Raw genomic sequence first — 25123 nt, forward strand, 5'->3', positions numbered from 1 at the left:
TACATTATGGAAGTCTTTCAGGAGACTATTGAATCAATTAGAATGATTTGTAATTAGCACACCAAACTAATGACAGGGTGTCTTTAAATTGCTTGAGAATTGTTTGCTCTCTTAAAGGACTTGTATGCTCCCCCTTATGAACTTAGTAATATGTTTATTAGCCTATTACAATTTTTCCAGAAAATAAATTATGCTCAGATTCTGTGTGAAACATCAAAAACTCTGACTTCAGTGACTTTGACCAACTGGAGAGATACTATATGAAGGAGACAGATTCCCCTCCCCATAGAAAGTTATTCACAAATGCCTGTGGAACAGTTTATCACAAATGAGCATTTGTGAAAATTCTGGTTGATATTAAGATTGCTATCATATCAGACCTTGAAGCTTAAGCACATTTACAAATACAAAAACAGTGTTAAAAGCGTCGTGTGGTTTTCTTCCCAAAAGTTTTACAAGTGAGAGGGGGAATTGTCCGAACTGTTTTAAGAGTTCCCCAGACCTGAATGGGAAAATGCCCAGTCAGGTGGTACAATTTTCATTTTCCAAATTTCTAGGACCCAATTTGAGAGCAGGGCTAATCCACAGGGCCTTTGGGTCAACAGCATAGATTCCGAAATCAGGCAAAACCCGGTTTCAGAGCCTAACTCCTTCCTTACTATAGCTGTGGAATCTTGGGCAAATTTACTTCACCTTTTTCAGCTTCTACTTTGTCAGAAAACTGGAGATGATGATGATAATAATAGACTTAGTGGGGTTAAATTAAACACATGTATCTCGTACATGGTAAACCCATACTGGTTGCAGAAAGACTCCTAGGCTAACAGGGATTGGATCCTGGGGAATTAACCCATTTTTATCTTAGTCTAGTGAATAACCGGCAGATTGAGAAGAGTCTCCACGCCAGGCTAGAGCAAAGGATGGATAGTGTAAAACGTTTAATAGTTGACGTGTGATTTCAGTCAAATCGTGTTTACAGCACCTCTTAGGAGTCAGCAAGGTTCATGCCTTTGCTCCCTCATTCACTTATCCCATAGATATTAAGGCCTAGAGATATTAACTGAGCCGCTACTGTGTGCTGGGCATTGGGCTAACCATTGGAAACACGGTGGAGGATAAAGCCCGTAAGGCAGTCATCAGCTTCCAGCAGCTTGACAACTTTGGTCAGTTTCAACTGGTCATCACGTCTCTTGAGCAATAAAACCTGTGATATTTTGTCATACCCACCCAGCCAAGAACAGTAGAGGATAAAACAGCTTCCCACCTCGTGACTGTTCAAAGAGCTAAGACATGTGATGTGCCAGCAGGGCTGGCTCCTAACACAAGAAATGGCTCAATACATGTGAACAGTTTCCATTGCTACTGCAACAATGATTTTGTGATCTTCAAAATTTTTTAAGCCCTATGATGTTGCTTGGAAATATTCAACAGAGCTGGGTTCAGATCTGGGTCTGTCTTATAGCAGCTGATGATTTTGGGTAAATGACACAATCTGAGTTTCTATAAAATTGCCCATCTATAAAATGGGCAATTTTCAGTGGCTTCTCATAGGAAGATTGCCCATAAAGTGGATTGCATATTACCTGGAATGTAGTAAATGTTCACTCGTTATCATAATCATCAGAATAAGTAAAACTTGTGTGTGTGACCATTTTAAGTTGCTATAGTACCTCCACTGTGATATTCTCATTTAATGCTCAGAGCACACTGTGAGAGAAGGGTCATTAACACTGGTGCCATCATCACCATTGTTAGGCCTATTTATAAAATGATGAGGGGTTCCGTGACTTGCCCAAGATCACAGGGCAGGTAAGTGGCAAGCTTTGTCCTGGAAAGCACCACTGGATTTACTAGCAATTTGCAAAGTGAGCCTTCGGACTGGAGAGCACATCTCTTCTTAGTTGTACCAGGGATTTGGCAGTGACCAGGACGGGTTGGAGCTGGCCCTTCACGATGCACATTTTGCTGGGGGAGCTTGAAGAACTGGGTGTGATGCAAATAAAGAGCCCCTGCTTCCCGGCATGGGTAATGCCTCTGCTCAGCCAGCTGCTTCACAGGTACTCAGAGAATCTTGCAGTCTTGCTCCCAGCATCATTTAAACCAGAGTTACGTTAACATATCTTAATTAAAATATTGTCCAAAAAAATGCTACTTTTGGAGAATATTCCCTGAAATGGCGGCTAAGATCATCACCTTCCCCCACCCCTCTGTTCTGGCTAAACTTCCGGGGAATATGAGTCCAGCAATAGTAGATCTTCTAATTAAAAAAAAAAAAAAAAAAAAAAAGCTGATAATCTGGATTTTGATGTGAAATACTCACATTTAAAAAATATGGACTCAGAACAAAACTAAAACATGACTGTTGCCTGGATAAGTTTGGGGGCTTGCTATTTGTAATCTCTGCTGTCACCTGGGCACTGATTCATTTCAGAGGTTAGGGAAGATTTCCACCAGCAAGCGGCTTCTAAAAGAAAAGTGTGTAGGCGTTTGCTAGGAGAAGAAGGCCAGGGGGCAATTTCCTGTGCTCTGGACTCTGCAGTGTAGACTGCAGGGTAGTGGGGAAGGGAGGGCCATGAGGCTGAGATCCAGGGTGGGGCTAGGTCTCGGGTCCCAGGAAGAGCAGTGGAGGCGAGGGTGCAACCGATGCAGTGAGTACATTAAAAAACACATGGCCCAGAGATGAGCATGGACTGGAAGCTGCCAGAAGGGCGCTGGGCAACCTTCTAAGAAACTTTCGCAGGGATCCCACATGTAGTTCTGTTTCTCACCCTGATGGCGCCAACCCAGCACCAAGCCAAGATAATCTTCCGTATTTCACGACATTAAAGATGACTCTCCCGCAACGTCCCCTGCCCCATCTAAGGACATAAAGGAAGATTTCTGGCTGTTTTCACAGCCTCTGACACCTTTCACCTACTCTGGTTCCTTTTTGGTTCTAATTTACTTTTCTCTCTAATTCTTTTCCCCTTATATTTTCTTTTTACACCTAAATGCCCAATTTTCAACTGTCATTGAATAAGAATTAGGAACATGCTACATTTAAAAACTAGCTTATCCGTAAATCAAACCTTCTGGCAAACAGGAGGGTGTAGGTACCGAGTGTCATTTTCTTTTATATCTACCTAAGGAAACATTTTTTCCCCCTTCTTACAGCTGACATATTTTTTGAGAAATGCAGCCCTCGGGTTGTTGTTCTGCACTCTTTGAAGTCACTGTGAATTGAACAAATTTGATGTTTGATGGCAAACTGCCAGTGAGAATTTAAACAACTTGTGAGCGAGGATACTATGATTTTTTTTCCCTGTCATTTTAAATTCCCCAAGGCCATTCCACGGAGTGAAGGGGACAGATACTGGTTAACGGGACTGTCCCTCAGTGCGGGCTCTCACACTCCCAACTCTCACATGAAATTCAAGGGATCTCGAACCCTAGAGTCAAAACTTCAAGGTCATCACGTTGACTTAATGACTTGGAGAGTAAGAGAATTGGATACAGGAAGCAAAGTGTTGAAGAAAGTGTCTCTAACTGATGTCAGCAAAGCAGCGCTTTTATTATAAGGCACAAAGTGCCATTTTTAGAGGGGTTATTCAGAGGGCACATGATTCTCTGTTGACTGTGTCGCAAAGTTATTATTATTATTTTTCTTTCTCTTTTTAGAATGCCCTCAGTTTTCTTCCCTACTTCTTGGTCCTAATTTCCTGCTTTGGAAAACAGAACCAACAGTGACCTTAAACAAGGCGAAATGCTCAAACCTGTGTGCACTGGGGGCATGGCAGAGGGACTCGACTTGGACCGGTCCCTCCGTGTGGTGCCGGGCGACGCCTGTCTGCTTGGAGCACGGCTCGTTTCTCTGGTGAATCAGGGCCTGCATCTGGCCCCTTTGCCATGCACTGACTTTTTGCATTTTTTTTTTTTTTAAGACGGCAAATAAATCATTTCTTTCAGATCGGATAAAAAATGGGCCGGGCTCTTTGGAAGCAGAAGTCTTCCAGATAATTCTACGTTTGCACTATAAACTATACCAGTCAATTGTACATTCAAGTTTAGATTTGGGCCAGATTTATGCCCCTGAGAAAATCCTATTTTTGCATGATTTAGACAAAAAAATGTGTCTGAACAGCATTACCCAGCCTAATTTATATGAAACTGGGATTCTGCCACCTGGGGTTTCGGGTCTGCTCTGTGAGACATGTCTGGTATGTGACTAAAAGACCAAGCAAGGAGGAGGCGGCTGAGGGGGACCGGAGCCCACTTGAAAGGGAGACGGCCACCCCCGCCAACCGAATGGGGCGTGCACAACCAGCTGGGGAGTGAGGCCTCCGCATTGTGCTTTTATTATCGTCTCTTGTGTACAACCAGAGAGGCCCCCCAACCCTGTCCCCAAGGCAGGCTTGGGTGGGTGGTTGCTACGATCTGTTCCTGGGGGCTTGCGTGCCTTCCAAATGGCAGCCCCCTCCTGGCCAGACAGCCTGGGCTGCTCAGTTACCAAAGCCTCCAGCGTTCTGATCCCCGGTCCTTCCGAGTCCCACCTGCACCCCAGTGTGCGTGAGACAGAGGACAAGACCCAGGAGCCGCCTGCCGCCAGCCCTGGGGAACCTCTAAGGGCTGACTCACTCCCACTGCAGGGAGAGCGCTCATCCCTGCCTTACTTAGCAGGAGGTGCCCATGGTGTTTGGTTTGGCCTTGGTTTCTAACTGTCAGAGTTCTCTTCTCAGCCTGCAGGGGTTCTTTAATTGCTGTTTTCAGGGGCCGGGGTGAGGAATCTCTTTACGGCATGGAAGCTGACCTCACCCAATCTGCAGATTTTTATAGCCGTTGGGGGCCCCCACCAAAGCTTGATAGATAATTTTTGAGCATTCAGTTCACTCCGGGCACTGTTGTGTGGATACACTGCTGGGGATGGGGTAACAAGCAACACAGGCGAACTGAGGGGGCTGTAGGGGGGATTGCTAAGGGTGAGCCATTTGATCAGAAAACTAAGGGCTGAAATGCCTCTCTTAGAAGGAACTAAAGACATCCCCTAGCTCAGGAGGGCTCCCTTATGACCAGATAGGGTCAGCGACTCACCCAAGGACACTCAGCAAGTTAGGAGCAGGGACACAGCCAGACCCTCCTTCCATTCAAGGAAATGCTTAACCACAGGGCCCTACAGTCAGAAGTCGCTGAGCCTGACACCCAGCTCTTCCCGCTTAATAACTCATCCCTTGATCTTTCTGAGTCTTCCCTTCCTCATCAATGAAGTGAAGACTGTAATAGTGGCTTCCATAGAAGGGTGCTTTGAGACATAATTAGAATAAGTCTGTAATGTGTTTGATCACAATAAATGTTAGCTATTATTATTTTGTATCCTATTTGGTCTTTCAAAGTAAATCCATAGGATTGAAAAAGAAGTTCCCCCTCCCCATGCCCACACCCACCCGCAAACCATTTATGTTTCACAAAAAGCCACAAAATTTGCCCAGTCATGCATGCATAAATTCATTCAGAATATTTATTTATTGAGTTCTTTTTATGGTGAAGGCATTATTCAAGGTGGTAGAAAAGATACTAACTACTATATATAAAATAGATAAACAGCAAGGTCCTACTGTAGAGCACGGGGAATATATATTCAATACCTTACAATAGCCTATAATGGAAAAGAATATGAAAAGGAATATATATACGTATAACTGAACCACTACGCTGTACATCAGAAATTAAAACAACATTGGAAACAGAGAATTGAATCCTTTTTTTTTTTTTTTAAGGCAGTAGAAACGAGAAAAGAGACAGGGAAATAGGGTCAGGCACTCAAGGGTGGATTACCTGATCGTGGGGTCCCCAAGTGACAGGGAATCAGATGTGAGGGCTGCTGGCACACTGACACACCATCTTGATTACCTCCCCATTTCACAGGTGGGGAAACCGAGGCTGGGTCAGGAGGCTGGTGGCTGTCCCGCATCAGGTTTCCAACATGTCCTCCCAATAGGATCACCAAGAGTCAGTCCTTTTGGACTGAGAATCTGCTTCATGTGAGTTTCCACTGAACTGCCTTAGCAGGGCAGCTGAGAGGTAACTGTGCGCCTTCAGGATCCTGAAAGTGTATCAGTTCATACAAGACGGTGACTATGGAGGGAGCTGGCAGGAGGGCGGGGTTTTCTTTTCCAACATTTCTAAGTGCTTCCCAGCTTCCTACTTCTTCTAACTCTGCGTCCCCAGGATGTGGTGGGTTTCTGGACTTAACCAGCACAAGTTGTACTTAAATTGCATAGTGATAACATAAGTTTTAATCTCTTAAAAGGGGGCATGAGACGAAGACAAACTGCTTTTGGTGCCTCCGAGGGAAACCCACTCGTTTTTAAAAAAACACTTAGAGATACCAATCCTGGTTCTCCATACCCAGGCTGGACTTAGCTGGTGGTTTAGGGGTGCTTCTTGCCTTTTCTTGAGCCAAGATTGTTCATTTCTTAACAGCATAGCCAGCAGTTTATTCCTGTATTTTTCAGGCATTAATGTGAGAAGGGGCTGTCCTGGACTGGGGTGTTGGGGGTGCTGGGTCAGACCACAAGGCAACAGGGTCCCAGCCTGAGGCTCTTCTGAAGGAGGAGTACTGCCCTCTGGGTACCGCCCAGAGGCAGGGCCAGTGTTTGGGGAGCCTGCTCGAATCACAGAGAGCTGACATCCAAGCACAAGCACGGATGCCCAGTTCTGCTTGTCCCGTTGTTTATTGGCAATTACCCTGGAAGTCCTTCCTGTAATTAACCCCAGCTTCATGGACACTGCTATTTGCACATCACTTCCCTCCCAAACACCGCCTCTTTGCCATTATTCCCTGGGAAGATGAGTCACTGAAGGAGACGGCTTATCTCTGCTTAGCTTTTAACTAGCTTTTGTCTCCCTGAGATATTTGTCGATGATACATTTCAGACTAAGCACTCCCCCCACCCCTTTTTTCAACTTCTTTTTTTAATAACATTTTCTTCCTTTCTGCTTTTATATTTCTTCCTTTCCCTCCCATAGCCTTTCATGCATTCAGGATGTAAGAGCCAGCATCAAAGCCGAGAGCCCTGCTGAATCCTCCTCCCCTATGGTAAGCGTGCCCTTTCCTGTCTGATCATTGACTCATAACCACAGACCGTCCCAGGCACAGGATGGGGGGGGGAGGGAGGGCTGAATAAGCAAGGGCCACGGTCTGCAGCCCCAGAGGAGACAAAAGTGGAGGATTTGTTCAACAGGACTTTTTTTTTTTTCCCCCTTTGGGGATAATTGTTTAGGACAATCTGAACTGAACGAGTCCAGGGAGGGAAGGAGGGAAGCCAGCCATCCCCCGACCCCTCAACAAATGGTAACTCCAACCAAGTGAAACTCATCTGGTCAGGATCCAAATCCCAAAGCCAGGCCAGTCCTAAACCCACTCCCTGGGCACCACCAAGAGTTTTGATTGCATTATTTAATTTTAATTCAATTGAACATCCATGTATTGATCGCCTACCATGTGCCGGACTTTGAGTTGACAGGTGACAGCCACAAGCTCAGACCCTGTGGAAGTTAAGTCCCCGTCCCTCAAGACAGAATGCATAGGCCAAAGACAGTGCTGCGCTCCCCCCACCCCCAGCCCCCTGGTTCCTCCCTCCCCTTCTGTCTCCATGAGACATGAATGGGCATCACATCTGTTTCTTTTCTTGCTGGAAAGCGAGAGGCAAAGACCCTAAACTGGGGACAGACCAGCATGCACCTGGGTGGTCTTTAAATTTAAAAAAGTTTTTGCCAGAGTTCCTCATTTGGGCCTGCAGGCTCACGCCTTTGACTGCCCTCTGCCCCTGTAGGTTGGGAGAGATGGGTCGGAGAGGGGACTCTGGTGGGGTATCACAGGGGCTCACCACTGTCCTGTTCTCTCTCACACATCTTCCTCCCCACCCTGTTTCCAGCACTGATTCCTCACTGGGCAGACCAGGCATGGTCTGGGGCTCCAACAATGCCAGGGCAGAGGTGGCAGGGTATGTGGTGGAAATGAGGGAGTAGCCATTTTAATTTTAGCCTCTGTGTACAGCTGAGGTCCTTGGGAAAGTTAAATTGTTTCTTTTAAGGATTTGCTATCATTTTATTTTAAGCTGGAGCCAGACTGGGTTGAAATCTCTGTTCCACAGCTGTGTGGCCCTGGAAACTGTGCCTCAGTGTCTACATCTGTAAAATGGGCATAACAGTTCTACCTCATTGGATTATTGTGAGGAAGAGTGAGTTACTGTGTTAGACTAGATGTTAGCTCTAGTTAGTTGCTGGTGACAGCCTCCCAGGGGCTGCCACTGCCTTCCTATCCCTCAGTGAGACACTTCACTCTGAGAGTTCTTCCGTGTCCTGGGCGTGTGTACCCTCTTTCTTATTTAAAATCATAAAGTAAGAAGTAAGATGCCCAGGATCAGTCACTCTCCCAGAGTCCCTAGGCTCCAGGCTTCTTTCTGGGTCTAGATTGCTCATCTCTAGCAGAAATACACTCAATGTCAGGCTTTCTTGTAGTAGTGCTGCCAGATAAGTATATCTCAAATGGGAACATACTTATGATAAAAATGAAAGTTTCTTGATTATCTGAACTTCAGGTTTAACTGGATATCCTATATTTTTATTTGCTAAATCTGATAGCCCTACCTGGAGATTTTCCTCACTGATGACCAAAATGTCAGCTGCCTTGCATCCTGATATTAGAGAGAGGTCAGCTGGGCTTCTGGAACTGGCTTCTTTCAGGAATAATCAAAAGCTCCTGACTAGATGGATAGAGAGGAGGTATCAATGAGAGCACAAATCTTTTTGTTTCTTATAAAAGTGGTGAGAGCCATTTTCAAAGTAACTGTCCAGGGTTATCTAAGAGGACAGAAGGATACGCCTTCTGAAAGTTTGTGGGTGTTTTTTCAGACTTCAGTGTAGTATTTTAGGGTGTGTGTGTGTGTGTGTGTGTGTGTGTGTGTGTGTGTGTGTGTGTGTTTATCAGGAAAGCAGGGGCTACGGAAGTGATGCAACTAGTGGCTCTGGGCTCTGTGGATGGGCCCTACGAACCATGTGATGCATAACATATAAGTGTTCCATTTTTGTATAATCATATAGAATGTTAAAAATGTTTGGTTCAACTGCCTGAAATTTTCCAAGCTCTTTTTGCTTTGTCAAATTTTTCTGAGTTACTGAAAGTTCTTTTTCATTCATGAATGGGTGAGATTACATGTAGCAGTAATCCAAGCATGGGCATAGTAGCGTGTTTGTATTTTGAAATTTGCCAAGGGAACCATCAAGAGAGCCTGGATAGGAATTTGTGATTATTACATGAGGGTTGGCAGATCAAAGTTATTAGTATTACTTGTAATCTTGAGTAAAAAGTAAAATTACTGTCTTAAAGGAGGTTTACATTGAGCGTCCGTTTTATAGACGATGCTTCTGAGCCAAATCATCACCCACTTATTAATGTCAAGGAGCGTAGCCTGAGTTAGAAAGCTGTTTAGAAAATGTGTGTTGTGTGTGTGTGTGTGTATGTGTTTCTTTTTCTTTCTTTTTTTTTTCTCTCCAAAGAAAGTGATGAGAGAAATTATTTAGTCTCTAGCCAAAACAGTGGTGTGATTCAGATCTCAGCATTTATAGAGGCAAATTAGTTAATGCACCAGCATACTAATGTGGTAGATACCAGCCTGATTGGGGCAGGGAGGGGTGGTGTGATATTTCTCCAGGAGGTGGTTAAAGGAAACCCAAGGGGGGAATCCTCAGGATGGAGCTGCCCCTTGGTTACTAATCTGAGAAGGAAGTTTGTTAGTTTCTTAGTATTCTCTAAATGTCTTCTTTTTCTCTTCTGTGTGCAAAGCCATGGGGAAATACAATTTTCTGTTAGTTACATCAATAAGTTCTCATCCAAGTCCCCAAAATAAACAAGTAAATAAGTAAATAAATAAATGAGGTCATACATTCTCAGTTAGATCCTAGAGGACACAGCTAGGAAATATTTCACCAAAATTAAAATTCTACTTTCTGTTTAGAGTTGGTAGATGATTTTTCAGCGCTTGGAGCCTGATCCTTTCTAAAGCAAGCACGAGCTGTTTGCCTGTGAACTCTACAGCTTCCTTTTAAGAGAGCAAGGGGCTGAGTTGCAGGCATAGTTTGTGGCAGGAAATCAGCAACAAACTCTGGGAGATTAAAGGAGCTGGGGTTTAAAAGTAAAATTATAATGGAAGCCACTTTTGACAGAAACTGTTTCCAACACATGTGCAGCAAAATCCTGGGCCAACAATAATATAATTTACATTCACCCCCTTTACCTGCAAGAAAAGTTACTTTGTTTTCTTGCACTAATGGGATTGATAATGTATCCTATTATAAATTATAAATAGTTTGACTTAAAAATATCCTCTTTCCTTAACATCTAACTTTACCAGGTATTTTGAGTCTCACTTTTGGGAGTCGGTCACTCTGGTTCAGCTTCTAGGCATCACACAGATCACCTGCCACACAGGCTGCCTCTGTCCCATTTTAAGATGTTTTACTTAATTAGCACGAGACAGGTTCTCCCTCTGTCCACAAGCTTTGGTACCTGCTGGCTGGCCCTTTTCCCTCTTCCCAGGGAGGGCCCATCCTTTATCTTCTTAAATCCTATTCAATTTTTGCATTTCCTGATTTTTATCTTGGGAAAACAAAAGCCAGCTGCAATCAGTTAAGAAAACAGCTGAAGGATGCTTGGCAGGTAGAGGCCTTGCAGGTTTTCAGTCTCAAATTTGAGAACTGAAATGCAGCGTGTCAGGTTGCAGTCCAGACTTCTGCACCTCCCAGCTCCCTCTCTTCTGCCTACACACACAGGCACACACGCGCACACGCGCTCACGCATGCACACAGACGCACGCACACGCACACGCACGTCCCTTTTCTCGCCTCCTGCCCAGCGTCCCCCCTCACTTTCTACAGCTGTATTTCTAATCAGCAGAAGATACATCTTGCTGGGAGCCAACCCTCCTTTTCTCTGCGCATTCTTAACCTCCTATCTTATGCATGGATCACTGGTTAGCTTAGAAATGCGCAGACACAAAGGAGAAGCTGACATTCGAGGTTTGACGGCCATAATGGCTGTTTATAAGCCTAATCCATCACGTTTAGTGGACACCTCCATTTTTGTCCCTCTGAAAAGGTATAAATAATAAAATGGGATAGCTCCGGCTCAGAGGTGCCTTGGTAAATATTTTAACTATTTACAAGATCGCACCAATAACAAAAGAGGCATCTGTACCATCTACTGAGGGGGCCCCCGGTCATTAAAAGAGACCCAGATGGTTCCTACCATTCAACCAACAATAACATTTCTTGATGGCAGAGCTTTTGTGACATGGTTTACATTTTTTTTTCATATCACGTTGGGATATTCTGAACTTGTCCCTTTTTCTTCGCTGCCCCCAGCAACCTTTCTAAAGAAAATCTCCCCAAATAGCCTTTCCCCTCCGAAAAGAATGAGGCCACAGAGAAACATGGCAAACGCACATTTCAAAGCCCAATTCAGAGACAAGTCTGCACAATTATAAACCGGGCCTTCGCCACGTCCAAATATTGACCTGGGCCCACTCATTCTGTGGGTAAACACCCAGTGGAGCCCCGGATGCCCTGTGCCATCTCAGTCTCTGCCTCATTTGATTTGAATTGACCCTTTCCTGCCAGGCGTAAAGAGAGCGCAAGGAGGGGCGGGGACCAGGAACCCCAAGGATGACTTTTGAAGTTGAAGATATTTCTTCTTTGGAGCTTTTGAGCTCTTTCGGCCGCTCAGATTCCTGTTTTTGTTCTGAGCGTGAACAGAACGGGTTGAATCTGCAGTCCCTAACTGCTTAGTGGCTGCTGGGAACTGTCGCTCTAAAGCACCAGACAAGTCAACTTTGAAAGAGAGAGCAGGAGAGCCGGGTGGCTGAGGCACCCAGGTCCTGGAGTCAGAGTGGACCTGCTGCTTTTGAGCCTCAGCCCTGGGGCCCAAGGCAAGAGTCTCCTTTGCTTTGAGCTCCAGTTTCCGGCGTGTAACACAGGGGCCATAACAACAAGCCCTTCCGAGGTGGCTGTGTGAATTACAGGAGATAATGTAATGAAAGCAGAGAGCCAAGCGCTCAGCAAAGGTTGCTGTAATTAATACTGACAAACCTATCTCAGAGAGAGCAACTCTTTTGAAACTAGAAAATGAGGCAAACAGCTATTTTACTTTATGCTTCCGGTAAACAGCACTGGCATTTGAAGTTTCTTTGTTGGAGGTTGGGTGTGGGGTGGGGGTGGATGAGGGGGTGGGGAGACAAAAAAAAAAAATCAAAAAACAAAACCCTATGACCACTCTCCAGGTCTTTGAGAAACCTAAAGTTTCATTTCTTTTCCGAAGTCCCTATTTAATTTTGGAGCGCCCACTTTCCAAATTTGGTCAATAAAATTAACAGCCTCCTTTTGAGTGGAACATCACACCTCCAAATGAGCTCAAGCTGGCGGTGATTGTCCCGCGGAATGTGAGATTTACATTTCACAGCTCCTGGCCAAGTAATGAATGAATCAGAGCTCGTAAACAAACGATCCTCACTCCCCTTGTTCCGTGGCCCCCAACGTGGGGTGTGCGCTGCAAAGAAAAATATTTATCCTGTTTGTGTGGCGCTGGGTCCCTGAATGGCCCACCAATAAAACAACATCATAAAGGGCATTTCACAGCTGAGCTCGCGATTTAATAAACAGATGCAAACAGAAGGCCTTGGAGGTCAACAATTAAAAATAAACCAGCCCAAGGTTCTCCTTGGAATTCCCTTTCTCTATAAAGTCGGGAGGACCAGGCCCCCGCAGCTGGGGCCGGAGAGGCTGAGGGGTGGGAAAGGTTCCCCCGCCCCCGTGAGCTGGGGGGAGAGGGGCCCGGGGGTGGGGGGAGAGTGTACCTATTCTCTGTGATTATTTCAACAACTCCCTTTCCAGAGAGAAAGGGTAACTGATAGCAGACGAAACCCAACTCATGGACCCAAAGTCGTTGGAAAATGATACAGTAATCCTGGCTGGCATCATATGCAGTGTGTCAATTTCTCTATTTTCTGTGCCCAAGATAGCAAATGATCTGAAACAGGGGAGAAGCAAAGAATCACTTCTGTGTAGTTGGTTTGGGAACGGGTTTTATACTTACATTTGCAAGTGTGTGAGATGTCTGAGAAAAAAGCAAAGCCATAGAACAAAGGCTGCAAAGTCGGCCACGGTTACCGTCCAGTACCCAGCTTTCCCCCGTCACGCCCCCAACCACTCCTCAGACCAGGGCTGTCCCACCAGCATGGGCACCCATCTCACCTGAATCTTAGTCCACTTTACCTGGGTCACCTCTAGCTCCTATACCGTCTCTCCCTGCCTCACTTTCTGAAGTTAAAAAGAGAGGTAAGAATGGAACCTGGTTGTTGGCCGAAAGTGTTGGCTGGGGGTTCAGTGAGCTCTTAAGACGGTGTTTGTAAACAGCAAGGACTCAGAAATGCTGGCTCCTTTTAATAGTATCTGTGCAGTCTTTGAGGCTCACACCTTCAGCTGGACCAGAGGATTCCACCGCGACAGGTCACACACACCTATTTGGAGAAGGTGCTGAAGGCGTGTAGGCCCCCATTCTGACGCACTCACCCTCACAAAATCCCAAATGCCTTCACAGCTAATGCCTGCTACCTCCCCACATTCCTCTGCTGATAAGAGGGGACATGAAGGATGGGGTAAAGATAACCGTTTGCTGTTGGGGCAGACCTCCCGGGAGGACCCAGCTCCATCTGGCAGGCAGCAGGGAGCCCTGAACTGAGGGGCTGGCCACTCCATGCTCCTCTCCAGAGCCGTCCTGTCCTGAGAGTCCTCGGTGTCAGTGATCACAGGGATGGATCTGATTTACACACTGAGAAGCTTCCTGGACTCATTTTCTTCACACCAGAAGGATAAAGGGATGAACTTAAAAAAATTCTCCTAGCGCTTTGTATTCTGGTGGGGCTCCCAAATGTACTGGGGGTGCTCCCACACTGCCCTGTGGCTCATCTTTGGGATTTGGGTGTTTTATGGTTATCGGGACCCTCTTCCCCTTGAATTAGTTACTTTGGAATTATATACACTTGAGTACACGTTCCTCCACTGCTTTATTCCCCTTTTAGAGAAATAAGAAAATACAAAAAGCACTGCTAGGGAACATGATTTCAGAATTAGTCTCTCTCTCGTTTTCTTAATGTCAAAGGCATAGAAATTATTTTAATATACATTTTTAAAAATCTTCTCTTAGGCACTTTCTCATCTACTCCTTAGGACAAGCCTGAGAGACCAAAGACAAGCCTGTCACCAAAGGAAAAAATGGAGGTACAGAGTTAACATAGCTCTCTCCCAATCGCATCAGATTTAAATAGCAAAACTGGATGTTTTTCATCCATAACTTTTAAACTGTGTATTTTGACTTATAACTGAACTTAAAAAAACAATTTTAATGAAGTACAGCATTCATATGGAAAACTGTTTAAAACGTAAATGCAGAGTCTGACAAACAATGACAAAGCAGCTGAGTAACTACAGTCCAGGTCAGGACAGAGCAGCCCCATCTCCCCTTCTGTCCCTTTCTGATCAGGACACTTAGAACAGACAGAGCCACTGTTTCAACTTTTCTGATAATCATTTTCTCCCCTTGTTTTTATGGTTTTACCACCTATATGAGTAGATACACAATCTAGTTGAATTTGCCTCTCTTTGAACTTTTTAGGGATAGATACATATTGTATTTATTCATTTGTGTTTTCCTTCTTTCCTTCAATAGCAAGTTTGTAAGATTTATCCAGGTTGCTGAGTGAAGCCTCGGCACATTCATCTTTATTGCTGTAATATTTTCTGTTTGGGAACTGGGCCCTGATTTATCTGTCCATTGTAAGTTGGTTGGCATCTGAGCTGTTCCCAGTTTTGGTGTGTGTGGTAGACTGCAAAGATTCTTTGTGCCTCTCCATACCCATGCCTTCTACCAAGTGCCTTCCTTTGGCTGATAGAAAGGGAGATCATGTGCCAGGTGTGAACTGAAGCTTCAGGAGGCCTTGCATATTTCTTGCTATCTCTTCTCCTCCATCTCTGTCATCATCATGTGAAGGTCCTGGGCATGCTGTGTGCTGCTCATGCAAGTAGGAAGCGGAGAGACATGGGGAACAGAGTAAACTTGAAGAAGCACGTGCAAGGCCAGCTGAGATCAATAAGCAACACATGCTTATTGTTGTTGATGCTGGTATTTTGTAGTTGCTTCTTCTACAGCATTGCGCAGCAATAAGTAAGTGATATAAACTGCTACAGGTAATACTTTACCATATAAATGTTCCTGTCAAAATGACAGCCAAATACGACAATGAGTATATGTATGTACAAGCATGACTGGGAAATTGTGCTATACACCAGAGATTGACACATTGTAATTGACTGTTCTTCAATAATAATAATAAAAAAATTAGTCATTTTAACTCAGATTTCTCAAATGCTAAAGCCTGGATTCTCTCCATGTCACTGTACCTTAGTCTTCTTTTTTTTTTTTTTTTTTTTTTTTTTTTTTTTTTTTTTAAGCAGCATCCATGGAAAATGTCATGTAGAATCGAAAATCAGACTCCTAGGTTATGACTCTAAATGTGAAAATCCATCTGTGGTTGTTATGAGCTCTCTCTATGTGTCTTTTTTGTTTTTAAAATTTTAATTAATTTCTTTTACATTTGATAACTTCAGCTCTTTAGATGTCTTTTGGTTTTCTGGGAATACTTCTAGTGCATGACATTTTCTTTCTTTGTTTTCATTGCTGAATCCTTTAGCAAAAACTGTGGAATGGTCATACAGTAAAGGTTTCCAGATCTCCAGATCAGTATTTAATTCTGGGTCATCTTGAATCCAGGGCCCTCGAACTGATGGTCCATAAGACAAATTCAGTCCATAAGACAAATTCAGTCCATAGATACTTCATTTAACCTATAGATTAAGAAAAAAAAAGGAAAAACACACAATTCAGCCAACATGAAAACAAAACAAAGTGAGGATTTCACAAAAAATCTAGATTTTTAAGCTTTTCTAGACCCATCAGAATATTTACTAACACTGGGCCTGTACAGCTGCATGTTAAACATCTAATGAAGCTGAGAAGTGGTTGTCCTCTTTTGAGGGACTCACGGTCCCTAATTTGCCATAGTCCACACTGTTCCTTATTGCCCTCCAAAACTGAGATTGAGTGCTGGTTGTCATTTAAAAGAGTCCTTATGATACTGTTTCCTAATCATGGAGAAATGTTTCTCTGCACCCATATCTAACAAAGACAGAGAAAGAGATGAGACTGAAAGGGAGTTCTAATTTATTCTTTTAGTAACTTAGGCTCTAATAAATGCCTTTATTCAGTGACAAATGTGTGTTTAGATCCTGTTACTCAGTTCCAGGCTCCAAAACCTTCAGTGACTCTCCCTTTTCTATTCAATCAAGTCCCAATCCCTTTGCTTGGCTTTCAATTTCTTCACAGTCTCAATACAAACCTCCTTTATAGTAACATCTTCTATCCTATGTGTGTGTGTGTGTGTGTCTCAGACTCTAAAAACCCTGTATAAATCAAAACTTCCTTTGCTCATGTCACGTCCTCTTATTTGGACCCATGCTGCTCCTTCTTCCTGAATTGTCCATCTTTCTTAAGTGCCATTTATCTTCTATCCCTTCTGTTCAAATCCTGTTCAACTGTTAAAGATTAAATGATTCTTCTACGATGCTTTCTTTGGACCTTACTGCCAGTATTAATTGTCTGAGTTCCTTTGCATAGGGTTTATTGATTTGATGGAGGTACTGGGGATTGAACCCAGGAACTTTTGTATGGTAAGCACGTGCTCTACCACTAAGCTATACCCTCCCCCTGTATTTTCATTTCAAAACATAATTCCCTCCACCTTGACTTATGATCATACATGAAATGATAGCTAAATTTGATTGAGTGCTTACTCCGTGGGAGGCACTATGAGGTATTTTACACGTGGCTCCCTAAACCTCACAGCTGTTTCATGAGAGAGTTGATTGTTACCCCCATTTTATAGACGAAGAGACTGAAATCAGAGTCCTGGGTATAAGAGTAAGTCTTATAACTAAGATACTAAGCCTGGCATTTTTAATCCCCGAGTACCTAACCCCTAGGCCACATTGCCTCTCTAGCCTCTCCCACCAGGTGATCAGATAAGAATTGCCTACCCTTTATTTCTCTTCCCCAGCTCATCTTGGCAGAATGCATGAAACATAATAAGCATGTGAAGAATGTTGAATGAATGATAGAAACAATGCGTAGAAAATGGTGGCTATCTGCCTACCATTTGTTTCCAGAGAGACTGCATTACTTTACCCCTCTAGCCTTTCATGGTTGTTTGAAGGTGAGCATCTGAGTCAACCAGGCCAATCGTGGTTCTCTAATCCCCTGGGAACACTGAGCAGCCCCAGGATTGGGCGAGGGGTCAGGGCTGAGCCAATCAGCACCCTGCTCTGGGACTTGTCAGTCTGTAACCAAGAAGCATTAGCCGTCTGCCACCAGTGGTGAAAGGTGTCAGACAGAAAACCGAGGAGGTCTTGGTGACCATGCTTCCCTCCAGGCCAAAGAAGCCAAGCTCCCAACAGAGAAAATAAAAAGAGCAGACAGAGAAAGTCGAAATGTAAAACACAGAGAGACTCTGAGTAGCACTCAAATCACTATTTGTTATTATTATTGCTCCTAAAATTAGGTTCCATCCTTGACCTTCCCCTAGCTTGGATGGTCAATCTTTTCTGGAGTCCATAAGCCAATATATTTCCTTTTGCAACTCATCCAGCTTGAATTGCTCTCCTGTCACTTCCAAAACAGTCCTGATGGATGCAGGATATGGACACAAATAGAAAGAAAACACAGTTCTGACTACATTAGAACTCTCTTTCAATCTCACCTCTTTTCCCATCTTTATTAGATACGGCAGCAGAGAAATATTTCTATGTTTATAAGCCCACAATTGCATGATGCTTGCGAGTTAAAAAATGAGACACTTCCTGTTAATAAGTTCACAAAGAAGTATAATTTCTTATTCACTTCTGTATACTCAGCACCTGGCGCCATGACTGACTGGTGCATAGTAAGATTTCATAAATGTTTTTTGAACAGATAGGTGTAATACTCAGGATTATGGAATGTTAGCAAGGTGTAATGGGAGCATAGACGAGGAAACTAAAAATTCTACTAAGATGGGAAGTTGTAGAAGGTTCAGGCAAGGTTTCCCAAAGTAGGAAGCAGGGAGGATGTGTCTGAGCTGAGCCCTGAAGGATGTGTGGGTGGTTACTGGGTAGGAAGAGGGGGAAAGATGGGAGCTCAGAGGCAAAGGCACATGTGAAAGTAGGAGGCATAAAAAAGCATGGTGAGTTCCAGAAACCCGAGTGGTTCTACGAGGCTGGATTATGGTATTAGGGAAAAGGCTGGTGTGATAGGCTGGGCTGAGTAATGCAAATAGAGAAGATTAAATATTTACATAAGCTCATTAGTGATACTGTGTGCATGTGACAAGTATGATTTAGTTTCAACCTCCAAGGTTTAAATACCCTAAGTGCAACTGTATCTTTTTGAAATTGATTACATGACATTAATAGGCTCTTTCTCAGCTTCAGTGGTGATCATATTCATGATTTACTTCCATCTCTCCTCCCTGGGGTCTGGAACAGTCCATCCTGACCTCCAGCCTCCCTCTGACACTTTCCTTAGGAACTAAACATTAGCTGCTAGAAACCTCCTGGTTTTTGTCCTCTGCAAAGGTAAGCAATCTTGCTCCCAAAGTTTTAACAGGCAAAGTCCTATTATTATGAGGACCAGTAAAAAAATGGGCTTCTGTGTCACAAAAGTATTTTCTTGATCCTCTGCATCACCCATTAAATACAATTCAACAAGAATTCTTTAAGAACTTGTAAGATGTCCTATAATAAGGCAGACATACTCCAGGAGTATGTAAGACCTCAAAATGCTCAAGAATTCCTTTCCCCAAAGACCTCAGAGCCATGTTAAGGAGGCCAGATCAGTATCAGTATCATTAAGTTTGACAATATTACTTCCTTTCATAAAATGTTTATAAAGTGTTTACAGATTACAAAGCACTTTTATCTATATTCTTATGTTCGAATTTATCTGTGCAGTGGATGGTTTTGATGATCTCTGTTGTACATTAGGTAATGGCAAGGGCTCTGGAGAAAGGCCACACTGGTCCAAACCCTTGATTTGGTACTTATTAACTAGGAATCAGGTAGGATAGGTTAAGTTTTGCTGCAATAACAACAATAATAATAAAAACTAAGATCTTCATGATTTAACCAAACAAAAGTTTATTTCTCACTTTGGTTTAAGTCCACTGAGGGGTGACCAGAGCCTCTGCTCCTCATTCTTCACACTTCAGGACTCAGAATGACGGAGCAACTGCCTTCTCAAATGTTGTTTTAACAGAGGGAAAGAGAGCTCTGAAGGGTCTCAAACCGACAACTGGTTGCTTCAGCTCAGAACTGCCTGGTGCGGCAGCAGGGCCAGAAGGGCATGGCTACCACCTGGGCTGCATCGGGAGGATCATGTCCCAGACATACATGCCCATCAAGCAGGTGGACAAGGAGGCAGGCTGCAGGGGACACACCCACCACCCCAAAGCACCCCAAGGACAGTTGGAAGAACTTCTTTCCTGCAGCAGTGACCCTCACGGCCTCTGATCCTGTGCCAGCCAGCAGCTCTCCAGTGGCCCAGTGACGCCCACACCAAGCCTCGTCCTGAGCCGGCTCCTGCCTCGGCTGTCATCACCGGTCCTCACTCGGCATCAGCCGCCACCCCAGACCCATCCAAGGACCCAGGGCCCCAATGGCCACACAGGCCTGAGGCCACCCACAGCACGGCCTCTCTGGGCCCAGAAGGAGAAGAGCTGGGAGGACGGGCAGAGGGTACAGGCTTCCAGCCCCAGAAGCCATGGTGCAGCGAGCAGGGGAAGACGGCCCCTGAGGCTCCCCCCGCCGGCAGAGCCACACTGCTGGCCAGCAAAAGCCATTCCCCATACAGGCGCCGAGCCCACCTGCAGCCAGGGCGCCAGCTCCAAGGTACCCAGAGATGGGAGTGCCCAGCCACCCATGTGCCACCTGGGCAAGGCAGAGCCCGGCCAGGCCAAGTTGCACTTCCGGCCCAACATGCCTAAGCTGGTCATCCCCTTGGCTGCCACCAAGTATTCCCCCGAGGTCACTCACCCAAAGGCACTATCTCGGAGGAGACCAAGCTGAAGTCGGCCCTCCTATCTGCCCAGTCGGCTACCAACATGAGGAAGGAGAGCCTGTGCCAGCCGGCCCTGGAGGTCCTGGAGATGTCGAGCCAGGAGTCCTCACTGGAAAGCCAGACAGACAAGGATGATGACTACATGGACATCTGAGGGGCTGCTCCCCATGCACCCCACCCAGCGCCCTCCTGCCAGGGGCCCTCCTGCCCACACGGCGGGGCATCCCCACCACAGGCCCATGGGCCATGCACAGGTGGCGGGTCCTGTGAGCTCAGCAGGCCCCCATCCTTTATTCTGAAGTGTTGACTTTGTAAATGTGCTGGTCCCCAGCACAAGGTGGCCGTGACCAGGTTCTGTGGGACGGGCTCTGCCTGGGTGGGTCCAGAGGTGGCCCTGTGGCAGAGAGTCCTTTTTTGGGTTGCTTTTCTGATAAAGATGGAACACTTAAAAACAAAACAACACAAAACAAAAACCTCACAATTCGTCAGCTAGAACAATAATCATGTCCCCATCAAACTACAACTAGGTGGGCACTTTCTAAAGGCAGGTCATAATTGTTACTCCTAGGTTTCCAGCAGTGAATGCAAAAAGGTTTATGTATATTAAGATACCTGCATGACTTTTGGTGTCTGTCGAAATTGAAAACAAAATCCCACTGCTCACAATAAGTACAATTCCTGGGGTAAAAGGCCAAAGAAGAAAACGTATTATTTTAATTTTTTTTTCTCATAAAGAAGATGCCATGGGATGAAAAAAAAAAAATCTTCAGCAACATCCTTACAGAAAACAAATGGAATTTCTTCTTTATTCTTTCTGCCTCCTCCTTCCATTTGCCTGACCGCCAAGAAATCTCATTCAATAGGTCAACCATCTTGACATGTGTTACCTAATTCTAAAAGATGAGCTGGAGTCTCCACTGGAAATTAGCACTGAGAAAATGGGGAACGTAGCCAGTTAAATTGTTGAACAGAACCTAAAATTGAGTGTCCTGACAGGACGAACCAGCCATGATGGGCTGTTCTGTGAGAGCTCATGTCCTAGATAGAACAGCTATGTGTTAAACTGTGGATGGGACTTCAGATGTGAAAAGGGTAACGTCCATCTCCAAGGAGCTGACGCACAAGTTCAGTGGCTCTGGAATTTTAATGTGCATCTACAGCACTCAGGAAGCTTATTGAAAATGTGGATTCCTGAGAATCCCCATATTTCCTTAACCCTGGGAAACATGATTAATAAGACTCGTGCGATCATGGCCGGCTCAAGTGAAACACATCAGGACAGCTGAGCTGACTGTCAGAATAATAAAAACTTTGTGGATAAATACCAAATTTCCCAATCCTTCTGGGAACTCTTCCTCCTAATTCTAGCTGCTCTGGCCTCTCACCCAGGATCCGTCGGGTCTCCCCCCAAGTCAGCAAACATATGAACGCTGCCTCGCAGAGCTGGGGGTTCTGGCGTCCCTCGCTAGTGCTGCGGGTAGTGGTCTGTCTGATTGGCACCATTCCCACCATCAAAGGTTTTGTATTTGACTGTTGATGGTGGAGCCTAGGAACATGCACCCCGGAACTTCTGACCCAGCAGACACACTAGCTACGCCTTCAGAAACACTAATCTCCTGGGCTGATGAGCCAACAGGGATCCTAGCTGCATGACAAACACCACGGTAGCATCTGCAAAGGGTGGAGCAGAGGCACGGAAGTGGGGCGGTGGCAGCATGGAGTTGTTGGGGGAACCGTCCAAGAAGAGAGAAAATGAGCCATGTCTTGAAAGGCACGAGGAGCTCTCGCCAAAATGCAAAAGTCGTAGGAGGCTGGGTTGCCATCATGTAACATTCTCAGTTTAGCAAGAGATGGGAAATGCCCATTTACGCAACAGCAGGAGATTATTAAGCAGCTGGTGGGAGACAGAAAACAAAATGTCAGCGCTGAGGTGTAGAGAGAGTCTTCCTCCAGCTGACGGAGGGATAAGGGCCATTTCCCCCTTTCTGTATCTACCCCACAAGGGTGGCACCTATGAGCGTTTCAGACATGCGTGTAAGGGTTCCATCTTTTAGGACGGAATTTGAAGTGTGTTGGTGGATTAAATCATTTCTTTTCAGAATTTGCCACCGTCTCTCCCACGCTTTCATGGGAGGAATATACTCGTTCACCTTTGACCTCGGACATGGTCACCTGACTTGTTTCAGCCCATGAGATCCGACCAGACGGGACATGTGGCAGGAACAGGATGGGTTTGTATGGTCGGGTAGGTAACCTTGCACATCCACCATCATGTAAGAAGGTCATGCACAGATGACCTCCCTTGTGGCAGGAAGTGGTTGAGATTGGCCAACCCACAGGCACGGGAGCCGAAGAAGACCTTCTTGCTCTATGCCACCAAGATCTGGTGGTCATGGGTTACACAGCTGAGGCTAACGGACGGGCCAGTGTGTGACAAAACTATGTCAAGGGCTGGAGAAGCCCCCCCCCCACCCCCCCCCCGGAATCCGCCAGACTGTCTTTCCTATTTTGTTCTGGGGTAGCCAAGAGATTGGCTGTGGTTTCCAGAATGCTCTCTTAAGAATGGATAAAAGCCAAGAAGGGGAAAAGCCAAGGGTGTGAGCAGCTAAATGTCATCATAATACTGCATTCTCACAATTGATTGAGCACTGTGCTGGGTTGTCACTGAACCTAAGTTCCTCTCTCCATCAGTCCCGTGTCCCTCGGCTCTGCTGGGAATAATTGTGAGACCAGCATGCAGACTATGCATTTTTTGGTTCCTGTCTAGACCGTTTGACCCCAAACTGAAATAGCTGAATTGAACCAGGAGCTGGGCTGTAGAGGGTTGAAGTAGGGGAAAGGGAAGGGTGGGAGGGGAAGGGGACAGAAGGCTTAAAAATAGTGGGAAAAATATTGCATAAGGGCTTGGAGATAAACAATGCAGTAGTTTCGGTGTCTCTTCCCATGACTCAGATCACGGGTCTTAGGAGTGTGTGTTGGTTGTTTCTGAGTCAGGAGAAGGTGTTCCCTTTCCAGCAAAAGCCAAGGTCCCAGGCCAAGCAGCCCCTGGCTGTCTTATTCTGAGGCTGCGGTGGGTTCAGCAGGAGACCCTGTTAGCATCAGAAGGAGGTGTTGTGTCGGTTGGCATGCACTGAGCTTTAATGCTGAGCCAGTCAGGGGAGTAAATTGCATAAATTGTCTCCCTTTACAGCCCTCTGAGGCAAGTGTCACCAATATCCCCGTGGCACTAGGAAATTGAGGCTTGGGGAGAAGAAATCACCGTCCAAAGTCAGATGGCTCAAAGGGCTAGTTACGGTTCAGGATTAGAATCCATGCTCATCTAAATTTAAAGCTATCATGAGCAATTACACACCGAGAAATGGGACTTTTGAATCCTGAAAACGGCCGTCTCAATCCTCTGTCTCTAAGGAAGAAGACAGAAAGTGGCAGAATCTCTGCAGATGGTAAGACTATCGTCAGCCTGTGAAGCTGCACCCGGCCGAGCTTTCTCCCACTTCAGCTCCAGCTGATGGTCTCCCAGACATCGGGCCTGAGCAAAGTCTCATCTGAGCCGCTTGTTTTAGGACATGGCAACAAGTTGGAGGAGGCCTTAAGAAATCAGAGGACTCTCCCAGCTACTACACACTCAACTGGTTGCATCTGACCCCGTTCAGTTCAGGCACATCCCAGGCTTTGACGGGGTCTGAGGCTCAGACACGTGAAAAGAGCCAGCCCTCATGTGAGAGATGGAGACGCAAAATCAGAGAGAACGAGTGATGCGCTCCACGCTCCACGGTGAGAGTGTTGAAGGACCGCTTCACGGAAGCCAGGAGGCCCCCCACCGGGGGCAGTGATCTTTCCCCTGTGTCCTGCTGTCCTCTCCCTGAGTCATTTCTAGGGTGTGACTCATGCTGGGGGCTAATCCTGGGACTCTGCCCTCCCAGGGCTTCTCTCCAACAAATATCACTTCCAGTTTGGAGGAATGAGGGACGAATTCCAAGAAATTAAATGTTTATAGACTCGGGCACTTTGTGTTGTCTCCTAGCTTAACCCCTCACTCACCAACTCCATTTAAACATGTAGCTGAGCTAGAACTAATGGGAATGATTAAGTCTGTCAGCGTAAGCAAGAAAAAGACTCTGTCTTGCCATAGGATTTTTGGTGTGGAGAATTCTCGACACATCCTCGTACCTGTGAGTTTGGCCTTATTCTGTCTTTGTGGATACACCCGTGTGTGATGGTGCTGGTGTCCACCATTCACTGACCAAGTATTGATCAATGAATGAGTAGCTCTAATGTCTTATAGGGATTTAAGAGATGCCATTCCATCTTACCCAACACATTTATGTTGGACACTGGTTTCATCAAGACTCTTTGCTTTCAAGAACTCTACTTAGACCGGCTCAAGCACAATGTAGATAGGACTGAAAGGAACCAGGGTATCTCCCAGAACAGGAAATGCACAGGTATCAGGGCTTGGCAGGTCAGAGAAGAGAACAGGAAATGCACAGGTATCAGGGCTTGGCAGGTCAGAGAAGAAATGCTTCAGTCTTTCCTTCCAGGGTGCTGGGATGTCTAATTTTTCTTTCTCTTTGCGACATTTCCTCGTTCTTTGCTCTTTATAGCAGCCAGTAGTCTCAGTTGCAAGTAAGAGACTTTTTAGCTGTATCGAGAGGGCACTATGGTCCTGTCTTTCTTTTCTTTTCTTTCTTTCTTTCTTTTTTTTTTTTTTTTTCTTCATCCAGTCCAGGCTGTGATTATATGCGGGTCTGTCTGAATGTAAAGCAGTGGATGGGGTAAACCTACAGCTCCATTTTGACATTTCATAGGGTTTCATTCTGCACTGCCTCCCACTGTTCTTTCTGGATGCCCGGGCAAGCAGGACGGAAAACTGGAGAGATTAGAACAACAGGT

General features: G+C 45.4%; 1 long non-coding RNA gene across 1 annotated transcript; it reads left to right on the top strand.

Annotated features, from left to right (window-relative positions):
* Positions 1–6606: 6606 nt before the first annotated feature.
* LOC116665746 lies at positions 6607–20682 on the top strand. Its single transcript, XR_004322403.1, has 2 exons — positions 6607–7072; positions 19383–20682. It is a non-coding gene; the product is annotated as an uncharacterized LOC116665746 (long non-coding RNA).
* The last annotated feature ends 4441 nt before the right edge of the window (positions 20683–25123 follow it).

Source organism: Camelus ferus, chromosome 9 (assembly GCF_009834535.1).
Source record: "Camelus ferus isolate YT-003-E chromosome 9, BCGSAC_Cfer_1.0, whole genome shotgun sequence".
NCBI classification, from domain to species: domain Eukaryota; kingdom Metazoa; phylum Chordata; class Mammalia; order Artiodactyla; family Camelidae; genus Camelus; species Camelus ferus.